The sequence below is a fragment of the Natrix helvetica genome (genome assembly GCF_964273705.1).
Source record: "Natrix helvetica genome assembly, chromosome: 3".
Classification (NCBI taxonomy): Eukaryota; Metazoa; Chordata; class Lepidosauria; order Squamata; family Natricidae; genus Natrix; species Natrix helvetica.
In genome coordinates this window covers 178,346,661-178,355,874 of record NC_138549.1, presented here as the reverse complement: position 1 = coordinate 178,355,874, position 9,214 = coordinate 178,346,661, and the positions used below count along the sequence as shown (strand labels likewise).

General features: G+C 60.7%; 1 protein-coding gene across 1 annotated transcript in view; it reads left to right on the top strand.

Annotated features, from left to right (window-relative positions):
* The first annotated feature begins 585 nt into the window (after positions 1-585).
* CDH22 (cadherin 22) overlaps positions 586-9,214 on the top strand; it is a 65,152-nt gene continuing 56,523 nt past the window's right edge. The window contains exon 1 of the mRNA XM_081948414.1: positions 586-891. The gene's annotated coding sequence lies outside the window, so the exon portion shown is untranslated. The remainder of the gene's footprint in view (positions 892-9,214) is intronic.

The window sequence follows — 9,214 nt, the reverse complement described above, 5'->3', positions numbered from 1 at the left end:
ACGGCAGTCTCGGCGAGGCCCGCAGGGGGCGCTGCGACACTGCAAGTGAGTTGACCTCTCCCCGATTTCCGACATCGCGCTACCCCTGCTGGGAGTGGGGCGAGCCGGGCCGCTCACACGTTACGCAGCTTAACTCCGCCGCCCGAGCCCAGCGTGGCTCGCCTGCCCGGCACCGCCCGCCTTCCACGCTGCCCGCTGCCCGCCGCCGCCGCCGCACTCTCCCGACACGTGCCCCGCCCGAGACCCGGACCCGGCCGCTCGCCCCGTCCTGGCGGAGAGCTAGGCGCCAGACTCCTCGGCGGCGCTCCGGGGCGGTTGGAAGGGCGGCCCTCCGGCGAAGCAGCCCCGCTCCCCGCCATCTGCACTGGGCCAAGCGGGCCGGCGCCGGCCGCTCGCCTTGGCTTCAGACGGGCGGACTCGAAGGCAACTCCGCGGATTCCGCCGGCGCCGGGCGCCGGCCACCGCCCGAGGGAGACAAAGCGCCGCGGCTGGAAGGTCGCCGCTGCCGCCAGAGGGGGATAGCGAGCGCCGGGAGTCCACGGGGTGGGGGCCCTCCGGGGGCGGCGGCGGCGGGGAAAACCCGGTCTGGGCTCGCGCACGTGAGCAGGCGAGGAGGACCCTGGCCGCGCCGGCCCATCCCCGCGCCTGTCCGCCGGGGCTACCGAGCGCGCACGTCGGCCGCCAGACTCCCCTCGCCGGGGTGGCTCACTCCCCGCCTCGGCCCGGTGCCCGGCGCGCTCCAGTCACGGCTCTCCTCGCACCGGCTAGAGAGGGCGCGCCTGCCCCCCCAGGCGCCGCCGGTTCGCCTCTGGGGTTCGGTGGGAAGCTCTGAACCGGCGGGAGATGCGCCTTTCGCCCGCGGGAACCCCGCCGCCACGTCCTCCGATCCAGGTAAGAAGCTTTGCATGGAGCCGGCTGGGAGAGGCGCGCCGAGGAACCGCTCAACTTCGCAAACTTTGTCGCCGGCTTCCTCGCCGGGGCCGCCGCGGGCCGGTGGTTGCCCTGCGCCGGGAAGAGGCGTCTCACCCTCCCGGGCGGAGAGTTCCTGCTGGCCTCGCGGGTGCGGCCGTGCAGCCTCATTTCGCCGGACGCCGCTGGGTCAGCCTTCCGTTCGGGCGCTGGGAATTCGGGGCGGGCCCGGCGGGGTGCGTGTCTTGCTGGGCTCGAGCCGGTCCCCCGACGGGAGCGCTTCGCGTGGGCGCCCAGGGCTGCGAATCGCGTGTAAAGGGATCTGGATCTCCCTGGATCTTTGGTCGAGGGGCGTCTCTTTTCAGCCTCCTCCCGGGAAGGCGAGCCCGCCTCCTGCCCACGGCCAGTCCACGGGCGAAGTGGGTGTTAATTCTGCTGGGTGCCCGCCCAGGGGTCATCACTGCCAAGGTCCAAGAAGGCAGCGGTTGACACCTCCGTTCTAGAGGCTCCCACTCTGACAATAAAGATTATACTTATTCTTGCTGCCAGCTGTCCTCCCATCAGCTCAGTCTGTAGAGGCCAGCAGTGTGGGTATGGGGTGGAACCCCTTTATTTTCCGGGCATTCTTTGGGTCTTTAACCACCTCCAAATGCCTTTCTGGGCATCGTAGCTGCACCTCTGTTGCCCTTGGCTGATGCTCCCGACGCCTGGGGAAGGGGCTTGTGGGGTTCCACCCATGTATGCAGCTATGCAGTGCCAACCCAGGGGCTGCATGGCTCAAGGGAAAGGGAGTCTGAGTGGGGCAGGCTTCCTGGCTGAAGACTCAGCACTCAGCACCTACTCTGGCTGCATGTCCCGTCCCCCCCAATGTCCTTTCTGTTCTGGGTGGGAAAATGGGGGGTGGGGGCGTTTGAGCCTTTTTGTTCCTTCTGCCAGCTGCAGTGGCCCAAATAGCCCTCCTTGGGTCACAAGAGCTTAGCTGGTGGCGAGGGGGGCTTTCACACGGCAGATTCAGAGGCCCCAGAGAAAGAGGCTGACCGAGGCTGCCCTGGAGAGGAGCCCTGTGGGCAAGTCTCCTGCCCTCCCCTCCAGGTTTGTCTTGGCCCCTGGACGTCCGTCTCTGCCCTTCTGGGGATGGATAGCCAAAATTCACGAGGGGAGGGCAGGAGTTCCTTTTTACAAGCCGCCTTTCGGCCCTAGGATTTACAGGCCTGGGGGTGGGGTAGGGGGGGGTATCCCTGAGCTGCGTAAGGACCTGGGGGCAGTGAGAGTCCTGGGAGCCGGCGGGGCAGGAGTGGGTATGGCTGTGTGGATCAGGCTGCCTCTCCAGAAATGCCCCCTGGCTGTTGGGAAGGCCAGGCCAGGGTGGCCCAGGAACCAGAAGCTCCTTTTGGCTGCTGCTTGTCCCAGAACGTTGGTGCCTCTGGGAGGGCAGCTCCCCCACCCACCCCCACCCCCAGGGGAGTTTGTGCTGAACGCGCGGCTGGGCCTGCCTGCTGCCTGCAGGGTTTGCTGGTGGCTCTGCCTTCCTTGCAGCGGGGGCTTAACCGTCTCCCCGGCTGTTGGCACTGCAGAGGCTTTTGGGAGCAGCACGGCTGGCAGACCAAGTGCGGGCCCAGGATGGGCAGAGGGGCTCTGAGAAAACTTTGACGATCAGACACGGGGCTGGGTTTCTAGTTCTGGGTGGCCAGGTGGAAGCGGGATGCCTGTGTCAGGAATTGGGGAGGGGGCTCCTCCTTATTCTCCATCGAGACAGGCATCTCCTCTCTGGGGCGTTGGTCTTCTGCCTTTCAGGAGGCGGGGAGACATTCTGCTTTAGATGTTGTCTGCTCTGGGGGTCTCTTGACCTTTCAGGCAACAGAGCTGCTGGCCTCTGAATGAACTTTTAAGAGAAAAAGGCAGCTGAGCCAAAGACCCCCAGGCCTCCGGGCTGGCCGTTTCACTCCCCCCACCCAAAAGTAGCCCTGGGAGGATTTGGGTGCCCGAGAACTGCTGTAAGAAGCACCAAACAGCCTGGCTTTCCCTCGTTGGGGAGGAGGTGTTGTTGCTGTTGTTGTTGTTGTGTATCACTTGAGGCTTGGCTATAGGGCTGTTGTGATGTCTCTTCCTCACAAGGAGCGATTTCACTTCTAACCGTTTGTGGGGGATTTATACTTTTCTCAGTGGGTTGTTTTTTTTATCTCATTTGACTTTTACTTAGTAACTGAACTTAAATAGCAAAGTTTGCTAGAAGTTTGAGAAAGGAATTTTCAAAAGTCTTTGGAAACAATTCTGTTCCAGTAGTTGTTAACGGTCTCAAAAGCTCTAAAATGTGGAGGGGCAAGGATTATTATTTCTTTTTTTGAAACCCCTCTGATTATCCTTCCACATAGCCAAGCAAAGCCCACTGACCTCTTGCTGGCCGGGGCGAATGGGAATCGACCAGCAGAGATGTGACTCCCACTTCTAAAGCCTTCGCTCTTATGCTTCTTTCCACCAGTTTAACAAGAACCATCTGGCCAGTTTGTTAGGGAACTGGCCCTAACCCTAATGCGCCAGGCTAGAACCAGGAGATGGTGAGTTCTAGTTCCACCTAGGCCCGAAAGCCAGCTGGATGACCTGGGGCCAGTCCCTCTCTCTCAGCCCTAGGAAGACAGCAATGGCAATCCACTGTGGAAACCTTGCCAAGAAAACCGCAGGGACTGAATGGAGCCTTTCTAAAAGTTGGCATTTTATTGGCTAATTTCCTGTTTTCTGGAAGGGAAGCTGATTTTAAGGCCACGGCAACCTCTGAATTCTTTCTGAACCTCTGGATGCGCCCAATCGGATTTTGGGATGGCTGGATTTTTCTGTCTGGAGCGCTGGACTAGGGTGGGGTGAGGGTGGGTGGGGGGTGTTATGAAATGGAACCCCTCCTTTCAAGCACCAGCTGGGTCCTTCACACAACCATTTCTCCTCTATAGAAACTTTTGTTGCATCCAGTAATCAGGAGGGGTGGTGGGTCATCTGACCTTTTCCCGTGGGGGCCGTGGCATTTGTCTGGGCAGAGGTGTCCAGGAAGCCGTGCCCATCACCTGTGCAGAGCCCCTGGGCAGCTGCCTCCCTGCCTCCTCCTATGGACAAGTCAAGAGTCAAGCCATTTCCAGAGACACTCAGCTGGGGCGGCTGCCAGGGGCCACAAAACCCAATGCTCTCTGAAGCCTCTTGGGGGGATGGGCAGCCATCCGGAATGGGTTTGCCTTTGCCCAGTTCCCCCTCACTGGGTCCCCAAAAGAGCTGCCTTACCCAGAACTGGGCTCTGGACGGTCCTTGCCAAAGCGGAAGAAGATTCCTGAAATTTGGGAAGCGAACAACTGGGGGAATCACCCTCCTATTTGTCCCTGGGCAGGAGCCGTCACAGAGAGCAGAGCCCTGCATAAGGCATGTGGCTTAAGCCCCCCCCCCCAATTAAATATAGACTGCTCCAGAGATCCTTGCCCCCCCCCCCCCGGATTCAGAGATCAGAACCGGCTGAAGGTTAATTTAGCGTGTGTGTGTGTGTGGGGGGCTTCTCTACTCAGCTGTGCCCAGAGTTGGCTCCGTGGCCTCCCAGGTGCCGCATCTGCTAGGGCAGTGATGGCGAACCTATGGCACACGAGGCGCTGCCCTGTCAGCTGGCCAGCACGCATGCGCGCACTGGCCAGCTGAGTTTACCTTTTTAAAAGCCATTTTTCGCCTTCCCCAGGCTCCAGAGGCTTTATAGGAGTCTGGGGCGGGCGAAAAGAGCTTTCCCCGCCCCCCCAGAGGCCCTCCGGTTTGCTCTGAGGGTGGTTTTAAGCATTCCGAAGGCTTCAGGGACCGTCCGGAGGCTTCCCTGACGCCTTCGGAGCGTTTAAAACGACCCTCCGAGCAAACCGGAAGTGACTTCCGGTTTGCTAGGAGGATCCTTTTGAGCACTCCGAAGGCTTCAGGGATTATTCGGACGGAGGGTGGTTTTAAGCGTTCTGAAGGCTTCAGGGAAGCCTCCGGACGGTCCCTGAAGCCACCGGAGGGCCTCCGGCGGGGCGGGGAGGCTCTTTTCACCCTCCCCAAGCTCCTATAAAGCCTCTGGAGCCTTGGGAGGGCGAAAAAAGCATGTAAAAATGGGGGGGTCGCGCACTGTGTGCGCATGCGCACTGGGGGGGTCGCGCATTGCATTATGGGTGCGGCACGCCCGCACACAACCCCCCTGCACTCCCTCCACTTGTGGCACGCGAGCCAAAAAAGGTTCACCATCGCGATGCTAGGGACAGGCGGGGCCAGGGCGGAGGCTAGCAGCACCAGGAGTCGCCCTTCGGCGAGGGAGCAGGAGGGAAGAGGCGACGTGGGGACCTGCAGAGTGAAGGTGAGTTGTGCTGATCCAGCACCAGGCCACAGGGGAGTGCGGAACAGGCAGTGGTCTTGGGCTCTTCGGGGAGGGCGGCATCTCCCCCCACTGCAACCCCAATGCCCCCCCCCCCCCCGGCACAGGTGGAAGGCCCTGCTCCTCTTCCCCAGACTCAGGTCTCAGCCGCGGTGTGGGTGCCTGCTCTGAAGCTGCTCTGGAGCTTCTCCTGCCCTCAGGGACTCTGCCTCCTTCACGGTGCCCGTGCCTCTTGAGGGGCCCCGGTAGGAAACAAGCCCTTCTGGGGGCCAAGGAACTGCCTGGCCTCCTCCTCGCCCCCTCCCCTATTTCTGTGTGCAGCCCCCCCCCAGGCACCCGCTCTTAGGGGAGCATGCTCCGGATCGAGTGGGGGCTGGGAGAGCCTTGGGGGGTAGGAGAAATACCTGCCAATCCTATGCCTGGAATCTTCCTTTGGTCCTGTCCAATAATAACCACTAAATAAATGGGGTCTGGTCAGGGAACTCCTCTGCTGCCTCCCCCACACAGGGAAGGGCTGCTCCGGGGCCCTCTCCGGCACACACACTCCCTTGGGAGGCCCGGTCCTGCTCGGAGACCACCGGGCAGGCGAGTGGGATGCCCCCCTGCCCAGCGGTAACCGGCTGCTGCCGCCATTCTTCTCCGGCTGCTGGTGGCTGTTGGGCTTCAGTCTGTGGAACCGGCTGTACAATTAATGGGAGGAGGCGACCGTCATCCATCCTGCCTGCAGATGTACTCGGGGGAGCTGCCGTTCTGGGGCGGGGTGGGGGTGGGGGAGGAAGCGGAGGTTTTCTGCTGGGAACGAGTGTCACAGCACAGTGGACACCGAAATGAAAAGCTATTAATAATGATCCTGGAACTTCACTTCCATCAGCTGTTTATTTAAAGGTGCTCCATATCCAAAGCCACCTGATTTATGTGGGCAATAACAGGCGTAGGCCTGGGATCACTTTTTTAAGCAAGGCTAATGGGGTGAAACCATCACACTGCGACAGCAGAGATCAAGCTGGGAAAATGATACTGGAGAGAGAAATAAGCGATTGCTCGCATTATCCGGGATCTTTGCTGGAGAAGGAGCTGTGTGTGAGCACGGGCAGGCGGGCGGGCGGGCAGGCAGGCAGGCAGGCGAGTGTGCGGGCACCTCCGCTTGGCTGCTGGCAGTGTTTACGAGGGCTTTTATGCCCCTTCTGCCTCTCTTCTCCCAGCTGGATTTATTGGCTGTGAAAGGATATAAAAATTTGATTCTACTAGACAGCACGCTAAAAGCCTGTACTTCGCATCACGCGCAAGCGGGACTTTTCTACGAGTGGGAAGGGGGAGGCTGTGGCTGCTCTGCGCCAGAGGAAGGGGGAGGTCCTGGCTCGCTTGCCCGGTTGGCCGCATCATCGGCCTGCGGAGTCTATAAATGAGGCTTGAGACCCAACCGGGGACTTTCCTGTTCAGCTCCACTTCTCTGCTCTGATTGAGCTTCACCCAACAGCACCTCCGTCTCCCTGGAGGGCCCATGCAGCCAGCCGTCCCTCCCTCCCTCCCTCCCTCCCTCCCTCCCCCACGTGCAAGGGCCTGGCTGGCTTTTCTGCTGCCCCAGCATTTCCTCTAGGGGGATCCACAGGATCCTTCCAGGAACCTGCTGGGTCTTGGGGCGCTGACCAGAATCCTAAAGGGCCAGGAGGGCTGGATCTGCCTTGCGATCGCTTCAGGGCTCTTATTATACACTCTGTCACGTTAAGGATATTGCGCGCTGCCCTGGTATCTGTGAGGACAAGGTGTGATTAACCACGCCTTCATGAAGAAGGAAGGGAAAACCATGCAGCTGTCCTCGTTTCTCCAGCTGACACCGCTCCCTCCCTCCCACGGTTCACAATTTCACTTCCAAAGGCCTCTCCCCACCCCCCACCCCCCTTGAATGGATGGCACGAGCAACAGCTGGAGGTCAGCGTCCAGTTCTGGGTGACACGTTTCAGGAACCCTCGCCTGGTGCCTGTGCGCGAAGAGTAACCAGGCGCTGAGAGCCGCGCAGAAGGTCCCTGATGCAAAGGATGGAAAGGCAGTGGGCATTTTGCCCACAGAAGGAGGGGCCCAGGAGTCCTTTGGCTAAAAGGAAGCAGGAGCCAAAGGCTTCCCTGCTGCGGGAGCAGGAGGTCCCCCCCCCCCCTGCAGCGGAGTTGATCCCAGCCTGTCCTGGGGAAGGGGGCCGAGGCCAAGGGCTGCCTGCCAGAGGACTGGCTGCCCCTGGGGAGCATCTGGGGAGCATCGCTGTGGCCGGGGTGGGGGTGGGGGCTTTGCAGAGGCCAAAGCCTCACCTTACCTGCAGGTCTCGGTGTGGAGCAGGGAGAGTGGAAGAAGCTTTCAGAATTACTCTCAGCCACTTTGAAGCTCTGGAAACGGGGGAGGGGGCATGTAAACTCTTCCCTAGGAAAACGGCTCACGATGCAGGAAAGAAAACTCCTCCCCCTCCTGCTCCTCTGGAGGAAGGGAGAAGGACCAGGGGATAGCTCCCGAGGGGCCAGGATGGTGCAGAATTCGTAAGAGTCACCGGTGTCAGAGCTCCTTTGAATTCTGTATAAACGCTGGAAAGCAGGCAGCCACGGCAGTCGGGCTCCATCGGTCGCTGCACCAGGCAGCCTGACTTAATTGCACCACGGGGAGGGGGGGGGTCCTCTTGATGACAGAATTGGGAGATGGGGGGGTGGGGTGACTCCTCCGAAGTGGCCAAAGGGGCAGCAGGCAGCCCCATGAGGCCTGAGAGTGATAGCAGCTGAGGGCTCCAGGTATCCCAGTGGGGCCAAAACTGTCCCCCTCCTACAGGTGGAGGCTGTGCTTAAAGGCCCCATACTGGGGACAAGAGGAAGCCTGGGCAAGAGCACTTCACGCATGCTCAGAGGTGGTATGCTTTGGAGGCCCTGTCCAAAGCCCCCCCCCCCTTCCCTTTGCTGCTGGTCGGCTTCCCAGCATTGGCCAGTCCTGGGATGACAGAGGAAAGAGCGGCCAGCAGGTGGCCAAAATGTGTGGGTGGGAGGGGCTTGGTGGCTGGACCGATCCCCCCCTCTCCTATTCTACCTGGTTTTTAATTCTTATTTAATGAGTTCCCCTAAAAATAAGAAAACCATTGAGAACCATTTTCTTAAGTATGGTAGCTCTTCTGCAGTTGGCAGTGAAGGGGGGGCTCAGGGCTTCCCTTTTTCCAGAACCCTGCTGGGCAGGCGGAGGGGATCCCGGGCAGGCGGGAGGGTGGTTGGCTTCCCTCTCTGGGAGACGAGGGCTCCCTTTCCTGCCCAGCCCACCCAGAGGGGTCAAAGCTGAGGGAGGGTTGGCACCCGAGAAGGCAGGGTCAGCCCTCGCCCCACGGGGAGGTGAGGAAGCATCCGGCGTCCTCCCACAGACCCACCTGGAGCTCAGGGGTGAGACCTTGTCTCCCGCTCAGAGCTCTGCCCTGCTGTGAGAGGGTCCCAGGAGGTGAAATCCTGCAGAAGACCCCCTGTAGATCACCCGAGGAGATCAGCCTCTGCCTGATGGTGGAGGGCCCCCGTCCCTGCTGCAATGGCTGCCTTTGTGGCGCTGGCGCGTGGGGGATGGTCACATCTTGAGGCAGTGGGGAGCCAAAAGGGGGGAGGTTCTGGGACGGGTCCGTGGGCTAAAGGCAGGGAGACCTCCGAGGGTGTCCAGATGACCATCCTTCAAAGCAATCGTGCTAATGGCAGATTTCAAGGGCCTGGACTCTTCAGCTGGGGCTCTGCCTGCCAAGAGACTGGGGACTGGCCAATTCTGGGCTTCCTTCACTGACAGCAGGTGGAGAAGAGGCGGGGTGGGCTGCTGCCCTGGACCCCACCCTCACTAGCAAGAACGAGCCGGTCCAAGAGGCAAGGAGAGTTGCCACCTTGGGGGAAAGAGATCCGGTCATCTCTGGATCTGTGAGATCGAGATTCAAACGGCAGAGCAATTTTGGTG